This window comes from Hylobates moloch, unplaced genomic scaffold (assembly GCF_009828535.3).
Source record: "Hylobates moloch isolate HMO894 unplaced genomic scaffold, HMol_V3 SCAFFOLD_1, whole genome shotgun sequence".
NCBI lineage: Eukaryota > Metazoa > Chordata > Mammalia > Primates > Hylobatidae > Hylobates > Hylobates moloch.
In genome coordinates, this window is record NW_026652276.1 from 27,130,029 (window position 1) to 27,152,122 (window position 22,094).

The window sequence follows — 22,094 nt, forward strand, 5'->3', positions numbered from 1 at the left end:
CTACTTTTCAGTTTGATTTTGCTCCTTTGTCTTGACCTTCTAAAATTCCTTTGATTCCTTCCATTCTATGAAATGATAGACTCTTTATGTTTTAGTTGTAGTTGCCTATTTTATTGCTCGCATTTTTTATAACCCACCTAAAATTCCTTGAGCAATAAATAAATAAGAAATGATAGTAAACTGTAACAGGAGTAATACTAATGGACACATATTTGTTCCAAATGAAGAGTAACTGTGAAGTAAAGACAGTTCTCTAGTATCCTCCTAGCTCTCTCTTCTCTCATTTTCTCCTTGTAAGTTATTCTTCGCCCTCTTCTGATTGTGCTCATGCTACCTTGGTTGCTCAGAGTTCCTGAAGGCTGTCTTTTACCCAAGTCCATTGTCTCATGGTAACAATCTATGTCTTTCATCTGCCTTGGGCTAATTCCTTAGAGCTCTGCTGACATCTTCCTCTTTCAGCAGAAGAAGATGTGTGAAGATGTCTTTCAGAAGAACTGTCTGACCATGTCTCATTTCGACAATCACAGTCTGCTTTACAATGTTATTAAATGTTCTGCAACATGATTGTGCCATAGGGCTACATAAAGTTTGGTGTCTTGTCCCTGTTTTATAGGCTCTATGGCTTAGCAAAGTGGTAAGTATAGATGACGGCTTAATAGACACAGATTAAATTTGATTGTACTACTTGTTATTCAAAGCCTGTTCTTTTTTTTCCATTTTTTCAAACAGGCAAATCTCTCAACAAAAATGTCACTTTTTCAATAAGCTTTCACCAGGTGATGCAATGAAACCTGGATCCACAAGTGAACGTCGGGATTTGGGCAGATGAAGAATATTTCTGTCTGGAAGCCATAAGAATTAGTGCTATAACTAATCTGACGGAATTCTAGGGATGATGAAGTGAACATAGATCACTGGGAAGTGGAAGATTAACAAGAGAAAATGTTCCTTGCTATACAGTTATAATCTGGGAGTTTATGTTTTCTGATAATTTCTCAATCCATTTTATACTTTTATTAAATCTGCATTATTAGGTTACAAGTTATTAGACTTAGATGTAGCCCATTGTTCATTGTAAAACATGGCCTTCAAGTAAATGTTAATATGGCTTCTAAAGGTTGTCACCAGAGTCAGATTTTTCTAAGCAGCAGTTTAAAAGGTTTGACATTTTCTGAGTTGCCCGAGAAAGTGCCTCTTTAAAAGCACACCTCCTGCCAGAATGTAGCACTTTCAGAAGCTAGACTCATTTCAACAAACGCTGAGTGCCTACTATATACTAGGCATGCTGATATGGAGGGAAAAGGAGTGCTTGCCTTCAAGACAATAGAGATAGTGATTAGATCTAAAAGAACCAAACACTAACCCCATCCTCTCCCCACTGTTTAGTGGCGAAATAGCACAGCAAGGACAGGTAACATGAGAGTATAAAGGCAGAGCCCATTAGGGGAACTTGGGAGCACAGAAAGACTTCCTGGAGGGGGCGATAAAGCAGCTGAGTTTTCAGACACGAGTCAGGATTATGGAGTTTATATTTCTGACATCTATCAACACCATGTATTAATAGTCCATCATCTCATATTTCTTGAATTTATATTGTGTCATCTTGGAACAAAAACAAGTAAATATAATCATCCCTTAATGGATCCCTGTGGACACCAAAATCGTCAGATGCTCATGTCTCTTATATAAAATGACATGGTATTTGCTAATAACCTACACACATTCTCCCACATACTTTGAATCACCTCTAGAGTACTTATATTACCTAATACAATATAAATGCTATGTAAATAGTTGTTATACTCTATTTTTTTTAGTTTGTATTATTAGCATTATTGCAGTTTTTTTGGAATATTTTCAATCCATGGTTGTGTGAATCAATCCATGGTTCAGACATGGAACCCACAGGCACACAGGATCTATGGTATAGACCCAGCATGAAATTGTGTGATGGCGCTCAGCTATAAGGTAGCCATCCCAGTGATCCATAACATGTTTGTATCAGTTGATTTTTCAGACTATCACATTATTAGCAGCCACCCAGGACTGGTCTAACAGTTACAGAATGAGAATCAGAAGGTCTAGTTCTACATAAAGAACTTCCTATAGAAGTGCCTTTTAAAAAGAGGCTCTGGGCCTGGTAGGCAGTTTCTCAGCGGTGGGCAGTCTAATTGCAAGTTTAATTGCATAATTTCTTCAGTGAAAGGAGAATGGATTCTATGACTCTATGAGCCTATAGAATAATAAGGGTACAAATAATTACAATTGAGGAAATACGATAAATCCAAGGGAGAATACCCAAATTCATTAAATCTTATTCATTACCAGTTACAGCTGTATACAGCAAGGCTAAGAGGATTGCAAAGTGCTTAGGGCAAAGAGGAAGGTAGGTTGACTTTAGGAAGGTAGGTTGATTTAGGATCAATGAGTCGTTATATCTCTATTGATTTTCTTGCAGGAGTTAAGGTTCTTCCCTTCGGGAAGAAAGGAGGGGGAAAGGGCTAGGGGTAGGAATAAGTGCAAAATCAAGTAAAAGTGAGAGAATCACATAAGAAAGACCAAGTTGCAATTTGTCCAATTTATGCAAACAAATTAAGTTGGAGCAAAGTAGATGTGAAGATTCAATAGAAATTTATGAGTATGGTGACTTCTCTGAGTGGAAGCCCAATTTGAAACCCCAGAATCCACATCCACAATTCAGGGTTATTTCCGTCATAATCTGATGCCTGCTATTTTTATGGTCATGAATTTGAAAGCTTCAGAGAGGTAGAGTAAAATGTCAAGGGGGTCTTTTCCGCTCAGAGACCCTTTCCTCTACAGAGGAAGCTGTTTCTCTTTCTCTTCTCTTCTACCTATTAAACCTCCACTTCTAAAAGAAAAAAAAAATATGTCAGTGGTTGTTTACAATCCATAGAGATTGTCTGGAGGAAAGACATGGCAGTTACTTTGGTCCAGAATTTTCATAATCTTTTTTTTTTCATGCACCTCTCACAGTAATATATAATTTTTCAATCCCCTTCGGGAACTTTTAAATCATTCGGTAATTATTATGTACTAAGTTTATGTGTGTGTGTGTGTGTGTGTGTGTGTGTGTGTGTGTGTTATAATTCATACATATAGAAATTCTAAAGTTGTCTTCAGTGATCAACTTTAATCATTCCTGGTTGAGAAAGGAAGAGGACCCTTTTGTCTTCATAAATTTATGTCTTGCTTTTAGGCAAATTAAGGAAGGGCAGAGAGCTTTTCTTATATCTGCTTCTTCTCAAATGCCTTCAGCTCAAAATAATCCTTATGCCAAAGGAGTATATTTTGAGGTGGCATATTCTGGTCTCCTATAATTATAAGATCATAATTAAATTGTCTTAATCTATAGTTATGTTTTCCCTATATATACATATAACAAAGTTAAGGAAGGTAAAATCTCTAAGGGTAAAATCAAAACATACTTCTAAAAGATTGTGTTTCTTTCATATAAAAATTTAGTCATTTATAGGATGTTTGGAAACAGACCAAACATCCTATATATGATTGATTTCATAATCAAATTCCTGGATTTATAAAACATAATACAAAACTGGCCACTTACAAAATTAGTCATCAAATAACATGGAATACTCTCTGCCTCTCATTAGCCTCTATAATTCTCATTGCTTAAAGCACCAGTACCTGGACAGTATGATATAAAATACAATGCAAATCAAATTCAAAGTTCAAAATACAAATATTGCACAAGATGCAAACTTCCTTAAAGTCATTGAAAGTGAAAATGGAGAATTATTAGAATCATAAGCAAATAAGAATTAAACCACTCAACAACTAAATAGAAAAGTAAGAGCCATGATGACAAGTTAGGAGCATCAAAAGATAATAATTTGAGTATCAGAAGATTAAGAGAGGTCCTTAAGAAAATAGGGATTAAGAATGTCATGTCTTACTATCAAAAACATTGTTCTGGCCGGGTGCGGTGGCTCATGCCTGTAATCCCAGCACTTTGGGAGGCTGAGGCGGGTGGATCACAAGGTCAGGATTTCAAGACCAGCCTGGCCAAGATGGTGAAATCTTGTCTCTACTAAACATACAAAAAAATTAACTGGGCATGGTGGCGGGCGCCTGTAGTCCCAGCTATTCGGGAGGCTAAAGCAGATAATTTCTTAAACCCGGGAGGCGGAGGTTGCAGTGAGCCAAGATCACCCCACTGCATTCCAGCCTGGGTGAGAGTGAGACTCCCTCTCAAAAAATAATAATAATAATAATAAATAAAAAAAACATTGTTTTGCAATGTTACACTCCCAAACTATGGGATTTCATTTTTAATTCATTCTAAAAATCAATACATAATTGCAGTTATAAACCAAATATTAGATGTAATTTATTTTCACAATTTTTATTTCCTTTTTCAAGCTAAAGAGCTATCAAATATTTTTAAATCTTCTTGTCCTTCCTTCTTCTCCTCTTGTTCCTTTTTTTCCCATTCGCTTTCTCCAGTATTTAATATAAAATTTTGGCCCGGCAGTTAAGATGGTCCACCTTAAGTGAGCTTTTCCCAGTTCCAAGTACTGTCAGATCATGAGGACCTTCTGTGCAAAATCGGAAAAAGGAATCAGCCAGAGCCATCCTGAATCTCAATATTTGGAAAAAGATGAAAGAACAGGCACCTTTGGGACAGAAATAATTGTACTTGCTCCAAATTCAGTGGCCTTTTCTCAGTTCTCAATCCCTAAGGTGTCTTATCACTGGAGGAGAAAGCCTTTTAAAAAGAAAAATACAACCAGTAAACATTTTCAGTCTGTTTCTCCCTGCACCATCTTCTTCACCTAAAATCCCAAAGTCTTCTTCAAAATAAGGGTTTTCAAGCCTAAATAATATTCCTTCTATGGCTTATCCTTGAAAGAATTTTTTTTCTTTTTAACTTTATTATTATTTTAATAGAGATGGGGTCTTGCTTTGTTGCCCCGGCTGGTCATGGACTCCTGGGCTCAAGTGATCCTCCCACTATGGCCTCCCAAAGTGCTGGGATCACAGTTGTGAACCATCACTCTGTTTTTTTCTTTTGAATCAACATCTCTTAGATGATCTCTTAGATGATCATGCTACTCCATCCAATCTCCTAAATAGGAGTAGGTGTTTCTGAAAGTGCTTGCCCTTCCTTTTCTGCATACTTTCTCCTGGAATGTCCTAGAAATCAGAAACTATGCTTTTGAATTGCTTATCTATCATTTTAGAGACCTTTCTAAACACTTTCTGACCAAAACAAACAAAAAATCCTATTTGTTTTAAAAAATCAAGTTTTTAACCAGTCTAACATGTATAATGTGCAAAATCTCAGGAGAAGGCATTTCTTATTGTATTATTACTCTGTGGTGTATTAAAACAAATCTCTTTCATTCTAGATTTGAAACTTGATCTCTTCCCTATCCAATGTATTACTATTTTTTTAAAAGTCTAGGTATCAGAGAACCCCATTGCCTGAATAAATTTTCAGTCTCTTTCTGGCTTGAGTAATTGAAAACGGGTATATGACTGAACAGCCTTGTTAATTATGATTCAGCCAAGGCCATCCATAAAAGTGAGGAATAAAAAATATTGGTACATATCTTCCCAGTTCATTTTAATAAACTATAGGTTAGTACTTGACCTTTTGGTCATCTCTGCTTCTGCATAATAGACATGAGTATTAGGCATAAATTTTAGGCTAAGTTTTAAACTTGAGGAGCTATATTTGCAAACTGTATTCCTCAGACACTTTACAGTTGATCTTAATAGATTATTTTATATGAAATGATTACTCTTTACAAAAACATGCCTTATAAGATTTTAAAATTATATTTAACTTAAATAATTAGGTAAAATGTAGTTCATCAACTGTGATTAAAAAATGTTTCATGATATTCTTCATTTCACTTATGCAGAATATGAGTAATGTGTTATGGAAAAGGAGCTGTCATCTTCTCTAAAGTCATGTCAGAAAGCAATTTAAAAATTGTTTATTATTTTATTTTTTTTGAGTCAGTGTCTTGCTCTGTTGCCCAGGCTAAAGTGCAATGGTGCAATCATGGCTCACTGAAGCCCTGACCCCCTGAGCTCAAGTGATCTTCCCACCTTACCCTCCCCAGTGGCTGGGACTACAGGTGCATGTCACCATACCCCGCTAATTTTTAAAATTTTCTTTTGGAGAGACAGGGTCTTACTATGTTGAGCAGGCTGGCCTCAAACTGGCCTCAAGCAATCCTCCTGCCTTGGCTTCCCAAAGTGTTGGGGTTACAGCTGTGAGCCACCACATCCAGCCAGCCCAGGTTTATCATTTTAAAAACAAATTCACAATTTTAAAGTTATTCTTTCTGTACTTAAATTTCTGTGAGCTAAAATATTGATTTTCACATTTTCAACTTATATTAAAAAAGCCAAAACTTGTAAAATAATGAATACTATATTTTTATTTGAAGTCTCTTGTAGGTATTTTAATAAATAAACCATTTGTACTAAGTATCACATGAAAAATATAACTGTGGAGTTATTTTAAAACATAGAGGTTGCTGTGCAAGTACTCGGAATATCGTTGTACTTCCCTTCTTTTCCATAAAGCATGGTGGCATTTTTCACCTTAAGTCTTTCCTTTAGGAAGTACATTGTTTGGTCTTTATGGGATTTTGTAGTCAGGGAAAGAAAAAAAACTGTATTGTTGGTAATCCATATTTCTCTCTTAGCAAGGCGAGGTTCTTTGTTGCTCTGACAGAATATGAAAATCTTGATTCATGTTTGCATAGAAGTAAGCTATCAAAGTATATCATATCACTACCAAAACTATTTTACTAGCTTTGTCACATTACAAATTGATTTTAAAATACACTTGTCTTATAAAGTAAAAAACTGCATTACTTGTGTTTAAACACCACATAAACCAAATTTAGTCATCTGTTTATTTTTCATGCTGCAGGGACCAAGTTGTTTGCACTTCAGAATGTTGTGATCTGCAATTATTTACTGCAGAAAAGCTCCCATATTTCTACAATCTGTGACTCTTTAATGTTATAAACTTAAGAATGAGCCAGTTTAACCTTATATCCTAGTATAATAATATACTTGTATGTATGCCCTATTATATTTATATACATTTCATTTTAGTTGTAACGTATAGTGGTTTTGTTCTAGGCTTACTTACAAACTTAGGTAAAGTACAACAGAGAAATGCATCTACAAACTGACTTATGGACAAAAACTACAAACATTTCAGCTTGTGTAAAAGAAGATGATGTATTTATCTATTTTATTGTCTTGCGAGGTCTATATTTGTATCCTTTATTTTCAAAAGTTAATTACTTTATTTAGAAGATGAATGAATCAAATACCCTTTAAGCTGGTATCACCACTACTTCAAAACTGGTGTGGCTTGTCAACAAGTAAAACTTGACACTCAAGAAATACTCAAGTAATACTTAACAATTTTTGAATAATTACAAACACTTAGCAAAGCTAAGCTTATCAAAATTGTTTCATCTATGAACATATTACTGCTGTAATTTGATTTAAAGACACATAGTATATAAATGAGACTAGAAGGGGACATAGAGCTATGATTCTGTTTGATCCAATATTAAAATTATCCTCTGAATGGGCAGATAAAATGGTTATTTTAATTCAATATTTTAAGAAATTATCCTTAGATATAGATTTTTTTACTATCTTGTACTGATGTTGTATGATTAAAAAAAATTACCTTAAGTCTTAGGATATCTTTATTTAAATTATAGGTTTTTTTTTTTTTTTTTTTTTTTTGTCTGCAGCTCACCTACTGGGACAGAATGAGCTAGATTTTGTGATTCTCACTCAGTGCTTCAACCATTTATTCTGGCACCCTATAATTCAAGAAAGGAAATTTAATTCCTACTTAGAAATGAAATATAGAGGAGAAATTTCAAAGCAAGCCACATTATCTATTTATCATAATGAGAATTACACAAAACCTTGGTAGGTTTTTTAAAGAAGGTATTTTTTTTCTACGGAGGCAATTGTGCACTGACAATTGAAGTTAATAATTTTGTTTTAATTTTAACAAATGTGAGGTTGGCTGAGTACCTCTTATTTTGAGTTTGGACAAAGAGAAGTATAATAACCTCTCACATGTACGCTTTACAGACTGCTTTTACATAGGTATTCTCATTTGATCCTCACAGCAACACTATGAGAAGGCAATTATTATTTTTTCCATTTTAGAGTTAATAAAAGGGAAGCACAGGTTGTGAACTCTATGAGGACAGGGTCAGGTCAGTCTTATTCGCCCCTGTAATTCCAGCACCTAATATAGCAACTGGCATATGATAAGCTCTCAGGAACCATTTGATGCATGAGATTAATTGGAAAGATTTTAGCATTAAATGGCTTTTTAATGCTAAGACTTTTTATTCTTCCCAAGGTTGCTCCACCTGATAAAACTTTTAATGGTTTTAAAAAAAAAAAAAAGTAAATGGGAGGGCCAGGGCTTGAATAAACATGTTACAGCTCCAAGAACACTGCTGCCCTAGTTTTTCTTTCTTTTCCTACTCATTAATAGTTATCCTATCCCTTTTGTTTCTCTTTTGTCCCCCTCAAAATGCTTATAAATTCTTTTAAAAACATATACATTTTAAAATGTATTTTTCCTTTATTTTTAAATACTCCTAACCATTAAAAATAGTTGGAAAACAAAGAATATTTTTCCTTTTTCTGTTCTTGGTTTTTATAATTACTGTTATCACAGCATCCTCCTTCACCTAAAGCAATAAGCTGGAAACATGTGAAAATCTTTGACATCAAGTCACTGAGTGTGAAAACAGAACTCTATTGAGAAGATAATATGATCAGAAAAAAGTTCAGGTAATATGTTTTACCCATAAGGACTGTCATGTCTTGCCTCTGGAATGATAAGCATGCATTTCACAGGCTGGCTGGACAGTTTGGAGAGTGAGGTAAATAGAAACCTGAAACACCTAGTACCATATCTATCTTGCCCACCTTGTTTGGGAGCAAAACGTTTCCCCTTGGGAGCAGGATGTATTGTTTCTCTGATATTAAAAAACATAACAAAAAAAATAGAAGCCTTCACCCAGCCTTACTGAGATAAAACAAAAGATTAGATTTCAAACCAGACTCTCACAAATCTGAGCTTTCAGCAGGCACCATCTTTGCTGGCAATATTACTTTCCCAATTATTTCCAGGTTCTGGATTGCTGGGTCCTGCCTCCCTTCTTTCTTTTCTTTTCTTTCCTCCTTCTCTCCCTCCTTTCTTTCATCACATCATGATGATCTCTATATAATGTATACAGCTACTTCACTTGCACAAAAGAGGCCTGGTGAGGCAAGAAACATCTTCACCTTTATACTCAGTTACATGGCTAACATGGCATTTTCCAGGGGCCAGCCCTCATATATCCATAGACTTCAGATTTGTTTCCATAGCAATCCTATATTCTGCTAAAAACATTCCATAATTAAGGACTCTTGTTTTTAAAGTTCTCAGCCACCCCAATCCTGGGATTTTTCCCTGGCTGCTTTTTTTTTTTTTTTTTTTTTTTGAGACGGAGACTCGCTCTGTCGCCCGGGCTGGAGTGCAGTGGTGCAATCTCGGCTCACTGCAAGCTCCACCTCCCGGGTTCACACCATTCTCCTGCCTCAGCCTCTCTGAGTAGCTGGGACTACAGGCACCCGCCACCACGCCCGGCTAATTTTTTGTATTTTTAGTAGAGACGGGGTTTCACCGTGGTCTCGATCTCCTGACCTCGTGATCCGCCCGCCTCGGCCTCCCAAAGTGCTGAGATTACAAGCGTGAGCCACCGTGCCCGGCCTTCCCTGGCTGCTTTTAATCGATTCAAGTCCAGTCTATGATTATGACATATTGATTCCTCTCTCTGCCCCACCACCCTCTTTCCTCTCTTCCTCCTTCCCGTGGCTTAAACTTAATTTCTCTCTCTTTGCCTCATGGAAAGTTACTTTGGGTTCTGCTAATTCCCCTCTTAGCCAGGCATCTTTTTTTTTTGAGATGGAGTTTTGCTCTTGTTGGCCAAGCTAGAGTGCAGTGGCGTGATCTTGGTTCACTGTAACCTCACCCTTCCGGTTCAGTTGATTCTCCTGCCTGAGCCTCCCGAGTAGCTGGAATTGCAGACACCCGCCACCATGCCCAGCTAATTTTTGTATTTTTAGTAGAGACGGGGGTTTCACCATGTTGGCCAGGCTGGTCTCGAACTCCTGACCTTGTGATCTGCCCACCTCGGCCTCCCAAAGTGCTGGGATTACAGGTGTGAGCCATCACGCCCGGCCTTAGCCAAGCATCTAATCGAGAATTTTCCCAAACCATCCCACAAAAGAAATCTGGTTTGACATGTTAAGAAAATGAATTTTTTTAAACTTTTGATTTTATACACTCCTAGGTTTTATTTTTCTTCAGACAATGGGAAGAGAAGAAGTAGATTGAATCTGTTGGGATGCAGAAAACAATACCCTAAAATATGCCCCATTGGCAAGCTGAGTGCTTTGAATTAAAGAAAACTGAAAGGCCTCAGAAATAAGCCTCAGAACTAAGGTCTCTCTCTGACCCTTTTCCTTGCTCAAAGCACCAGGAGAGATTCTAAGATTTCCTTATTCGACTAAGGAAGCTTCTTTCCAACAGAAATGCAATTGTCTTAAGACCTGCTTCCTACAAATCTCATCAAATGACCAGGAAAGATCAACCATTGAAGAAGAGAACAGACTGGGAGTGAGCACCATGCCTAGGCTTTTAATCTCTTCTCTGACGGCAGCTCCAAGAGATTACTTACCTACAAGACTATTTGCATATTTTCCTAGTGAAGTTCAGCCACTCATCATCCTGCCACCTCCCCCAGAACTCTGAGAAACTTCACCCCAGGCCATTGTTCTTGGGGTTCATTAATTTCCCCTGAAAATCATTTACTACTCCTCACGATTGAATATATCTCGTATTTCCTTGTCTATTATGAAGAGGGTAGTATCAACCATCTGGCTCTTCCTTGAATCTCGTATTTTAAATGTTTCCTACGTTTATGCATGTTAAATAAATTTGAATGCCTTTTTATCCTATTAACCTGTCTATTGCAGTGAAACTTCAGCAGGTGGAGAGGAAGCTTTCTCTCCACCAATACCTAAGCAATACTCACCAAGAGCCAGAAAAATTTAGTCATTTTAGAGAACTTAAAGGGCACAAATATCTGGAAATCTCTGGGGGCAGTGGGGAAGCCTTCTCCTAAGAGAAGAGCAATTTTGGTCTGGAAATAATACCTTAGCATCTAAGGGCCAAGCTGATTTTGATTACGGCATGTGTCTTCACTCTGTCCTCATTCATTCATTCCTATACCTATTACATCCCTGGTGCTGTCCTGGGTACTGGGGATATAGCAATGTACAGACAACAATTTATGCTTTCTTGAAGCAGGTGTTGCATAAATAAATATAAGTAATAAATTACACAAGTTAAATATATAATATGTGAGTTGGTGAAACACATAAAGAAGGAAAAGTGGGATAGAAAGTGTTGCTTCAAACCAGCTCCTCATGGATTTGTGATATGAATGGAAAAAGCACAAAACCATAAGAGCCAATTTTGCACACTTCTGAGAAATAATGAAGGCCCTGGCAGCACTAAATTATTTGAGTAGACACAAAAATGGGGAAAAGCCACACTCCTTATTTTAGTAGAGCTGTGTGGAAATGGAGTACCTTGTAAAGGCAGCACCTAGGGAGAGTTTTGGACTGGAGGGGTTGAGGGGCTTGAAGGAGCGAGGAGCTGATGACCTCAGAGCATGCCAAGCTTCAAGCTTCTTTTATTTATTTATTTATTTATTTATTTATTTATTTATTTATTGAGAAGGAGTTTCATATTTTGCACAGGCTGGAGTGCAATGACATGATCTCGGTTCACTGCAACCTCCACCTCCCGGGTTCAAATTCTCCTGCCTCAGCCTTCTGAGTAGCTGGGATTATAGGTACGCACCACCACGCTCGGCTAATTTTGTATTTTTAGTAGAGATGGGGTTTCACCATGTTGGTCAGGCTAGTCTCGAACTCCTGATCTCAGGTGATCTGCCTGCCTCAGCCTCCGAAAGTGCTGGGATTACAGGCGTGAGCCACTGTGCCCAGCCAGCATGCCAAGCTTCTGAGTCTAGGCAGTAAACATCACCATGGAGCTCAGTGACAGATCCTGAGAGGAGGGAAAGTCTGGATCCCATGTTGTGCCAACAGCACTGTTTGCGACTAAATGTCAAACACAGCCTGAGATTTCCACACGGTGGTAGGCAGGGTAGACACAACCGGCCATAATAGGTGGATGCACTGATATGCTGGTAAATGTTGAACAATGAGCATTCTGAGTGTAGTTGCAACATACATGTTGGTTGATATTTGTATTAGAGTCAGACAGAAGTGAAACTTGTTCACCAATGATGTGACTTGCTTGCAAATTGAATAATGAAAGAATATGTCACCAATTTGGGGATGTGTGCAGTGGCTCATGCCTGTAATCCCAGCGCTTTGTGAGTCCAAGATAAGTGGATCACTTGAGGTCAGGAGTTCGAGACCAGCCTAGCCAACATGGTGAAACCCCGTCTCTACCAAAATACAATAATTAGCTGGGTGTGGTGGCAGGTGCCTGTAATCCCAGTTACTTGGGAGGTGGTGGCAGGAGAATCATTTAAACCCAGGAGGTGGAGGTTGCAGTGAGCCAAGATGGCACCACTGCACTCCAGCTTGGGCGACAGAGTGAGACTCCCTCTCAAAAATACCTATATCTACCTATATAGATAGATATAGTTATATATCACCAATTTTTGTGCCTATTCACAATACAACATCTATAGACATGACATACTTTTTAAACATTTTTAAAATGTATTTTATTTCAATAGTTTTTGGGAAACAGGTGGTTTTGGTTACATGAATACGTTCTTTGGTGGTGATTTCTGAGATTTTGGTGCACCCGTCACCCAAACAGTATACACTGTACCCAATGTGTAGTCTTTTATCTCTCACCCCACTCCCACCTTCCTCCTGAGTCCCCAAAGTCCATAATATATTTCTTTTGCCATGGCAGACATGACATACATTTAAAAGTAATCTGTGTTATTACATTTTTCTCATCTACGTTTAGAATAAACAATCAATGAAAGAATATATTAAGCCCTAATTAAGCCTTACACCAATATTCTTGGTGTAAATACTCTCACCGTGGCTGATTTCAAGATACTAAAGTAAATGTATTCTGTATTATTACATTTTATTCATCTATGTCTGGAATAAACAATCAACGGAAGAATATATTAAGCTCTAATTAAGCCTCACACAGATATTCCTGTTGTAAATACTCTCACCGTGGCTGATTTCAAGCTACCAAGGTGATGTCACTGAATGTGAAGTTGATAAGATGTGCAAGAGCACACCATCATATACTACAGCATTTCTACTACAGGAATAGAAAAAAATGTAAATAACTTCAAGAGCATAGATAATAAGTAAATGCAGTAAAATATTTAGGAAATGAGTTTTTAATATTTATTACCTTTGCTTTAAAAAATTATTAATTCTAAGTTCGCATAATATAATTTTAAATAATGGCAACATTTAACAAACAGCTGGCAAAACTCCTAAAAATTCCTGAAAATTTAATAAATGGCTCTTGTGAACCTAAACATGCCAGCTAGCACACACCACTGGTGGATGGCAAAGCTATATAAATGTGGGTTGTTATTAATAATGTGACTTAATATTTACTCCGTGGCTCAAGTTGCCCTGAAAGGCAAGCTTTTAAAAGAATATTTCAGGGCTTTAATTTTACTCTATTTGCTTGGTCGCAATGGGGCTTTTCTTTGAATAGCTAAGCACTGTATTTCCAAATCTCTTAGGGTGGCATATATGAACAGATAAAAATCTCAGCCATTATTTATTGATGGCTGCTAGCTTCCCTCTCAGAAAGTGACTTTTCACTGATCCTTCCCCAAATTCTAGGAGTTCCTTATTACATTTAGCTATGTACTAACTATAATCACTACTATATAATAGGTATTAGGTTGAGCCAGATGAAATTGCTGTTGTCTGACCATTTTTGACCTACAAAACCAGTAATTTTATATGCTTCAATCAACACTTTTGCTCTAGTCAAACTGGTAGTGATGTTCCCCTATCATTTGTGTGTCTGCATTCCTATGATCTTGCCCATCTAAAATAATTTTCCTCCTCCCTTCTACTACTCAAATCTAAGACTTAACTCCCACTTTCACCTCTCCCACAGATATCCATGATCGTTCCAATCTTCATCAAGCAATTGTAAGGATTCTCTCCCATGACCTTTCGTGATACTTTGTGGATCACAGAATTGAACACTTAATTATAATGTCTCATATTATTTATATTGTATCTTGCATAGTCTTAATAACTGGGAACTAAATTCTCTGAGAGGAGAGACTATAACAAACTTTTTCTGTAATTAATAATGTATAATTGTGCTGAAAATGGGTATGAACTCGTATTTCAACTGACTGGGATTTAAATAACATCCCTTTCTTAAGTTGAATGTAATTAAAACTAGGTTATGTGCTACTTATGTGCTTGGGCTTTGGAGTCAGGCAAACCTGGAACTATTTCCTTGCTCTGCTATCTGTAAGCTATATGTTTTTAGGAAAGTCACTAAATAGCTTGAAGTCCCTTTTCCTCTTCTGTCAAATGGGGTAATGGTGTCTATACGACCGAGTGATTGTTAGGATTACATGATTAATCTGGATTATCCGACTTTTTTCTAGAAAATATAACCAAAGCAATATATTTTTCTCAATGATGTCAGTAAAATCAGGGAAGGAAAGATGATCATGGTGTTTGGTTTAAGAATAAAGAGAACACAACGTTATATTTATTTTTATGATTGTATTTTTTGGTTTGACTCGGCTTCCAAATTTCCCAAATTAATACCTAAAAATGGTATGTGTGTATTGTGTGTGTATATACATATACTGTATTAGTCTGTTCTCAAGCTGTTAATAAAGACATACCCAAGACTGGGTAATTTACAAAGGAATGAGGTCTAATTGACTCGCAGTTCCACATGGCTGGGGAGGCCTCACAATCATGGTGGAAGATGAATGAGGAGCAAGGTCACTTCTTACATGGCAGCAGACAAGAAAGCTTGTGTGGAGGAATGCCCGTTTATAAAACCATCAGATCTCATGAGACTTATTCACTATCACAAGAACAGTATGAGGGAAACCACCCCCATGATTCAATTATCTCCACCTGTCCCCACCTTTGGCACATGGGTATTACTACAATTCAAGGTGAGGTTTGGGTGGGGACACAGCCAAACCATATCATATACACATACATATATACATATATACACACACACATATATACACATATATACACACACATACACATATATACACATATGCTCTTATTACCTAAAAAAATTCTGATCAATTTATTATTCTTGAACCTAGAGTTTTTTGTACAGTGGTAAATGCTAGCATTTATTAGGAACTTAATATGTTCCAAGCACTTTTCTAAGTGTATTAGCTTATTTTATCCATATAATAGCAGTAAAGTGTTTTCTGTTATTCCTACTTTACAGATGAAAAAATATGTAAGCTATATTTTGAGATAGTGAGAAAAGTAACTAAAGGCATGAGCAAAATTTAATACATTATGTCTGATAATTGTAACTAAATTTTAAGTCAGCGTTCTAAATTCTAAATATATTGCTGAAGGGCTGTTAAGGATTATTACCAATACGAGTAAAATGAGTCCAATATGAACAAGGCATAATTTCTAAAAGAATATATATGGATGAAGAAAAATTTAGCTGAAATGCATGTTGTAACTGATCATTGCTTTTACAGATAATGGTATATAGTCATTCTTTTTTTTTAATTCCCATATTTATTGAACACAAATTGTATATGAGGCATATTTAAATATATTGGTTACTTCTCACTTGTGCTTTGAATGAAATTTACATTATTGCATGAATTTTGATTAAACTGATTACAGAATTTTGAAACACAATGGAACCCAAACTAGGGCCAATGCTCATTTCCTAAATGAACATTTTATGTGCAAACAAACAGCTGCTAGAATCCAACAGAATTTAAAACAAGCTGTTTGTAAATTTTACTGACAGCTGTTTTTGGTGATTTTTGTCAACAGAATTTTCCTGCTTTGCATCACAGCATCCTTTTATTATAGTATCCCCTCAAAGTGTAACTTGCTTGCTTTAATCACGTTTACAGAGATTTATGACTTGATGCTTATTCAGTGGTAGAGCTTTTCAACACAAAATGTCAGTGAGCCTGTTATAAATTACTTCTGGCATTCCTACTCTATCTTTTATTTGGCTGGGAGTATTTCCACCTGAAAGTGATAAATTCCTGTTATAACCACTTTATGTGCTTCAGTAATTACACTGTACAGAAAAAGAGGATTTCTACTGAGGTGTCTCCTTAAAAATAGCAAGCAATAAAAGGCAGTGGAATGGGCTGAACTCTGAAGTCTATTGAACAAAAAACAATGACCAGTGAAATATCTGTGTCAGACTGAATTTGATAAATGATCAGGAAGTACAGAAGATACCAAAACCTTTAAAACAACTACTGTGGGGTCATAGTCATGTAACTATGTCCTTAGACTAGTTACTTTTAAGCCTGTGACAGAAATTTGGCAGGCGCCCACAAGAATGGAGTTAACATCCTTTCAAAAACAATCTTAAAACATCTAGATGCTTCTAGAGACTTGGGTAATTCTAAACTAAATGCCAAGGTGTACATGACATAGGGACTGAGTTTGTATGTACTAGTCAAAGAGACTGTGGCATGCTAAAACTGTTCACTACAGTACACTGCAGCCAATAACTTCATCAATACATACACACAATTGAACTGATTGAAATACACATTAATCATGATGATATTCATGGGTGGTTTGTTTGCTTCATATACGCTGTCTCTAGTACATAGGACAAAATTACTGTTTTTAATTGCTTAGGCTTTTTTTTTGTTCTTAAATGAGCAATAAAATGATGTAAATAAAAGATGTTTAAGTTAACGAAACAAAATTATAAACATTTTCATTGTCACATCCTAATATTATGCCAATGATGGTGTTAGGAATCAGGTGGATACTTTATTGACATGATACTAAAAGAGATTATAATCAGTAAATAGGATTTAAGCTTCCTTTCAAGGTGATTACATTATATTTGCATAGGAATTGCTACTGCAAGTATCTCTGTTCCAATAGCCACAGAATAAGTGGTTCCTCGCTTAGAATATGTACTCTTTCATAGGAGAAATCATAAGCAAGTGTAGCTGGCTTCATGCAACTCAACAACGCCAGTCCTAAAAATGGAAAAATATGTTGTGCACTTACTGTGTTTTAAGCTTTAATATATATATTAAAGTTTATGACAGTCCATTGCAAAGGGATGTCCATTGGTTGTGCTGCACTTCTGGTTTAGGACAGTTTCATAAACTGTAATTCCTTTCTCACCACAACCCTTTGAGTATGAGATTGACATACATTAATCCTAAATTTACAAAAGATGAAACTAAGTTCCAAGATGGGTTACACAATGGACGAAATTGTAGGAAATGTCAAGGCTAGGTTTATAATTCAGTTCTGCTTGACTCCAGATCACTGTATACTTAATCATTACGCCACATTGAATTTCAGAAAAAAAAACAGCACAAAGCATATGACTTTACCTTAACAGCATTACATGAAGGCAAGCTCAGTCAAATGTGCAGAGCACACACCACAGTCCTAGATGCTGGGATGGTCTGCTCTATTCCATCAATTACCATATTCAATTTCTCCTTATCAGATGTTTCAAACTGCATTTTTTTTGGGGGGGGGGGACTACATTTCATAGAGGGGTCCTTGCAAACAAAATTTGTATCTGACAAAAAGAATGCTCTCAGGAAGTCGAAGTGGCCCATTCCACTGCATAATACCGTAATTAAAAGAGAAGAATTAAAATAAAGGTAAGAATTTGTGAGATATTTTTACACTCCTTGGGAGAGAGTCCGGGTATTATGGATATCCCATTTTGCTTGTTATATATGCTTATCCAAGTGAATATGAGGAAGATTTACTTCTTTGTAGAACACTTCATAACACAACAGAAGAGAAAACAGCATTTTGACTGTTTTCAACAAACCATTATATAAGCCTGAAGATCAGAAATGATATCAAGGCTGGAGATGCCTTCACAGCATGGTAACACTACAGAGGGTAACTGAAGCAGTCAGGGGGATGAGGGTTTAAGTGGGCCTGGAGAGAGGAGGATGGGTAAATAAGGCTGAAGCAAGCTTATCTGTATGCCTCAGAATCCACCCAGGACTAGAGTGTTACAGTGGGGGAGGGACGGATGATTTTGAGTCTAAGATACTTAGGAATACTGCTTACTAGGAAGAGAACAGACTAGGAGTGGAATGGAGCAACAAGTCTAAACTTTTATGTACACAGGAGGTCCTTGCAGGGAAAACTCTGAAAAAGAAATGATACCATTTAGCCCTTTTTAAAGTGAGAAGAGGAGGACATTGTTCATGTCCTAAACCACAGCTTTACTGAGATCCTGCTGATGGCTGGAGTTCCCTGCAGAACTTTTTCTCTGGGACAAGAATTCCAGGATTTTACACATTGTTGGGTGTACCCCATGGGAGAAGGAATTTGCCCTTGAAACTCAGGATCCAGGGTTAAGAGGAAGAGTTGGTTCAAAACAAACATCTCATCTCCACTAAAGGCAAAGAACCAGCAAGCTAAGCTATAGAAAAACAAGGCTGGAAGGAAGAAAATGGAATGGGAAGTTGCACATTGGAGAGTAACCCTGCTTATTCTCTTTATGAGTTTCATTATGGCCACTATTAAACAGCTGCCACGAATGTCATGACCCCTGGGGAGAGGGAACAGGACAATGGCAGAAGAAAGGAAGAAAGGAAATAAGGAAACAAACAGTGGAAAGAACTAATTGTATCTGCATCATAATTCATTTAATAGCATGATATGAATGCGCCAATTATAAATGTTTGGTCCCAAAGCATTTTACCAAAATGTGAAATTTTCATTTACTCTGATCACAGTTAAATTGTACCCTAATTGTAGTGGCACATGCCTGTAGCCCCAGCTACTCGGGAGGGTGAGGCACAAGAATCGCTTGAACCCCTTGAACCCAGAAGGCAGAGGTTGCACTGCGCTGAGATTGTGCCATTGCACTCCTGCCTGGGTGACAGAGCAAGACTCTGTCTCCCCGCCCACAAAAACAAAAAACAAAAACAACAAAAAACTGTGCCCTTAATAAAAAAAATATAATTGATAAAAATGTTCAGTGTTACTCTTTAGTAAATAAAGCATTAACAGTACTGATTATATATAATCATCCTCAATCAGTTACCATTTATTGAGTACTTATGGTGTATGTGATTTTACCTTTAATCTTATTTAATAGTCCTCCAAATCTACCATAAATATTATCCCCATTTTGCAGACAAGGAAACTAACGCTCAGAGAGCTTAAGGCTTGGTTTAAATCACTCAATTATTTACTGAAAGTGGGATTAGAAGTGGGACAATCTGTCTCCTGAAATCCTCAGTTACTCCATTAACACCATAGTATCTCTCCAGGTTTTAACATTTTAAGTTCTCTTTCTTTCTTTGTTTCTTTTTCTTTCTTTCTTTTTTTTTTGACAGTCTCGGTCTGTTGCCCAGACTGGAGTGCAGTGACACCATCTCGCCTCACTGCAACCTCCACCTCCTGGGTTCAAGCTATTTTTCTGCCTCAGCCTCCCGAGTAACTGGGATTACAGGAGCATGCCACCATACCTGGCTAATTTTTATATTTTTAGTAGAGACAGGTTTTCACCATGTTAGCGAGGCTGGCCTTGAACTCCTGACCTCAAGTGATCCACCTGCCTTGGCCTCCCAAAGTGCTGGGATTACAGGTGTGAGCCACCGTGCCCGACCCATTTTAAGTTTTCTAGAATTTGATTTCTCCCACGCTCAACAAAGAGTAAACAATGGCTTAACAGGACTAATAAGAACTTCTTAGGCACCTCTGAGATTTTTTTTTAAAATTTGGTTCGTTTGTGTGCTATCATAGTTTTAGTTAAAACACTTAATAAAGCCTTATTTAGTTGTGCTTATTCTAACTAACCAAGTGTGTGATTTTGGCCAAGTTATTTAAACTCCTTGAGTTTTCATAATTTAATGGAGCTACAAGGCACAGTGGCTCACACCTGTAACCCCAGCAGTTTGAGAGGCTGAGGCGGAAGAATTGCTTGAGGCCAGGAGTTCTAGAGCAGCCTGGCCAACATACAGAGACCCTGTCTCTACAAATAATTAAAAAAAAATTAGCCAGGCATGGTGGGGCGCACCTGTACAGGTCCCAGCTACTCGGGAGGCTGAGGTGGGAGAGTCACTTGAGCCCAGGAGTTCGAAGCTGCAGTGAACTGAGATCGTACCACTATACTCCAGCCTGGGCAACAGAGTGAGACCTTGTCTCAAAAAACCCCCCAAAAGACCAAAAACATAATGTACTGGGGCCATTAATAATCAAAAAGATCTGGGTTAATATTCTGCCGCTGTTGTTATCTGTGCCTCCATCCTGGGCAAGTATACTTTTCTTTTTACAAATCTTATTTTTCTCTAAAGATGGAGGTCTTGCTATATTGCCTACGCTGGCCTTGATCTCCGGGGCTGAAGTGATTCTCCTAACTCAGCCTCCCAAGTAGCTAGGACTGCAGGCATGTGCTGAGCCCCTTGGGCAAGTAAATTAAGATCTCTGAGCCACACCTGTCTCCTCTTATTAAAGAGCAGTGTCTTAGTTGTTATAACAAAATACTATAATCTAGATGGCTTAAGCAACAGAAATTTGTCATATTTCTGGAGTCTAGAAGTCTGAGATTAGGGTGCCAGTATGACTGGGTTTTGGGGAGGGCCCTCTTCTTTTGCGTTCTTGCTGTGTCCTCATGTAGTGGAGAGAGAGAGAACTCTCTCTTCTTACAAGGTCATTAATCCCATCACGGGGGCTCTGCCCTCATAACCCCACCTAAATCTAATTACCACCCAAAGGCCCCCTCCAAATACCATCACGTTGGGGTTACAGCTTTTAATATATGAATTTGGGGGTGACACTACAGATACTAATGCCCATTTCATAGGGTCGCTATAAGGCTTAAGGCAGGTATTAATATAGGAAAGCACTTAAAGCCGGGTCTGGCTTGGGTAGGTAGTTCAGTGATTCAACAAACACTGAGCACCTACCTGGAGCCAAGCACTGCATGTGCCACATGAAGCTATATTGGGAAATGAGTCACATGCAGCCAGTCTCTGGCCTTTTGGAGGTTTTGAACTAGAAGGGGACACGCACATAATCGTATGTGTGTGTATCTACATACACAGGTGATATGATGCACCTGAGCGAATCTAGTCTAGGAACTAGGAAAACCTTTAAGGAGTTACATTTGAGCTGTATTCTGAAGGATGAGGAATGGAGAGGAGGCCAATTCCAGGTTCCAAAGTGAATCTTTGTGCAAAAGCCATGAGGCAGCAAGGTGCAGGGGCTTGTAATGACCTAAGGGAAAGCATTGTTGGGTTGGGACCATGATGGCCAGAGGAGGTTTTGACAAGAGGCTAGTCAAAGAGCAGAGAAAAACTTTAAAGAGTTTTAAGAAAGGGAAGTGCCACGATGAGTTTTGTGTTTGGAAATGTTTTAGGCGGCCACACCGTAGTCTCGGGACTGGCTGGGACCTGGATAGACACTTGGATATCAGCTAGAAACCTACGACAGGAAACCAGGCGAGGACGAGGCAACTGAGGATGCTGTGGAGCAGAGAGGCAGAGAAAATGGGTGCATTCGAGACAAGTTGGGGGAAAAATGCAAGGACTTGGAAATGAACTCGGGGGGCGGCAGGAAGGGATGACGGGTTGCTCTGTAGGTCTTATCTGTAAATTACGGCGATCAGTGAAAGATCCGGAGGAGGAAGGTGGACACACTCTCTAACAAAACCCTTTTTGAAATTTTATACCAATATTTTAAAAGTAAACCAGATCTTTTCAGACATGCCTTTGAGCTGA

General features: G+C 37.7%; 1 long non-coding RNA gene across 3 annotated transcripts in view; it reads right to left on the reverse strand.

The window, feature by feature from the left end:
• The window catches only part of LOC116810344 (uncharacterized), a 142,202-nt gene that overhangs the window by 119,601 nt on the left and 507 nt on the right, over positions 1 to 22,094 (reverse strand). The window lies entirely within an intron of this gene.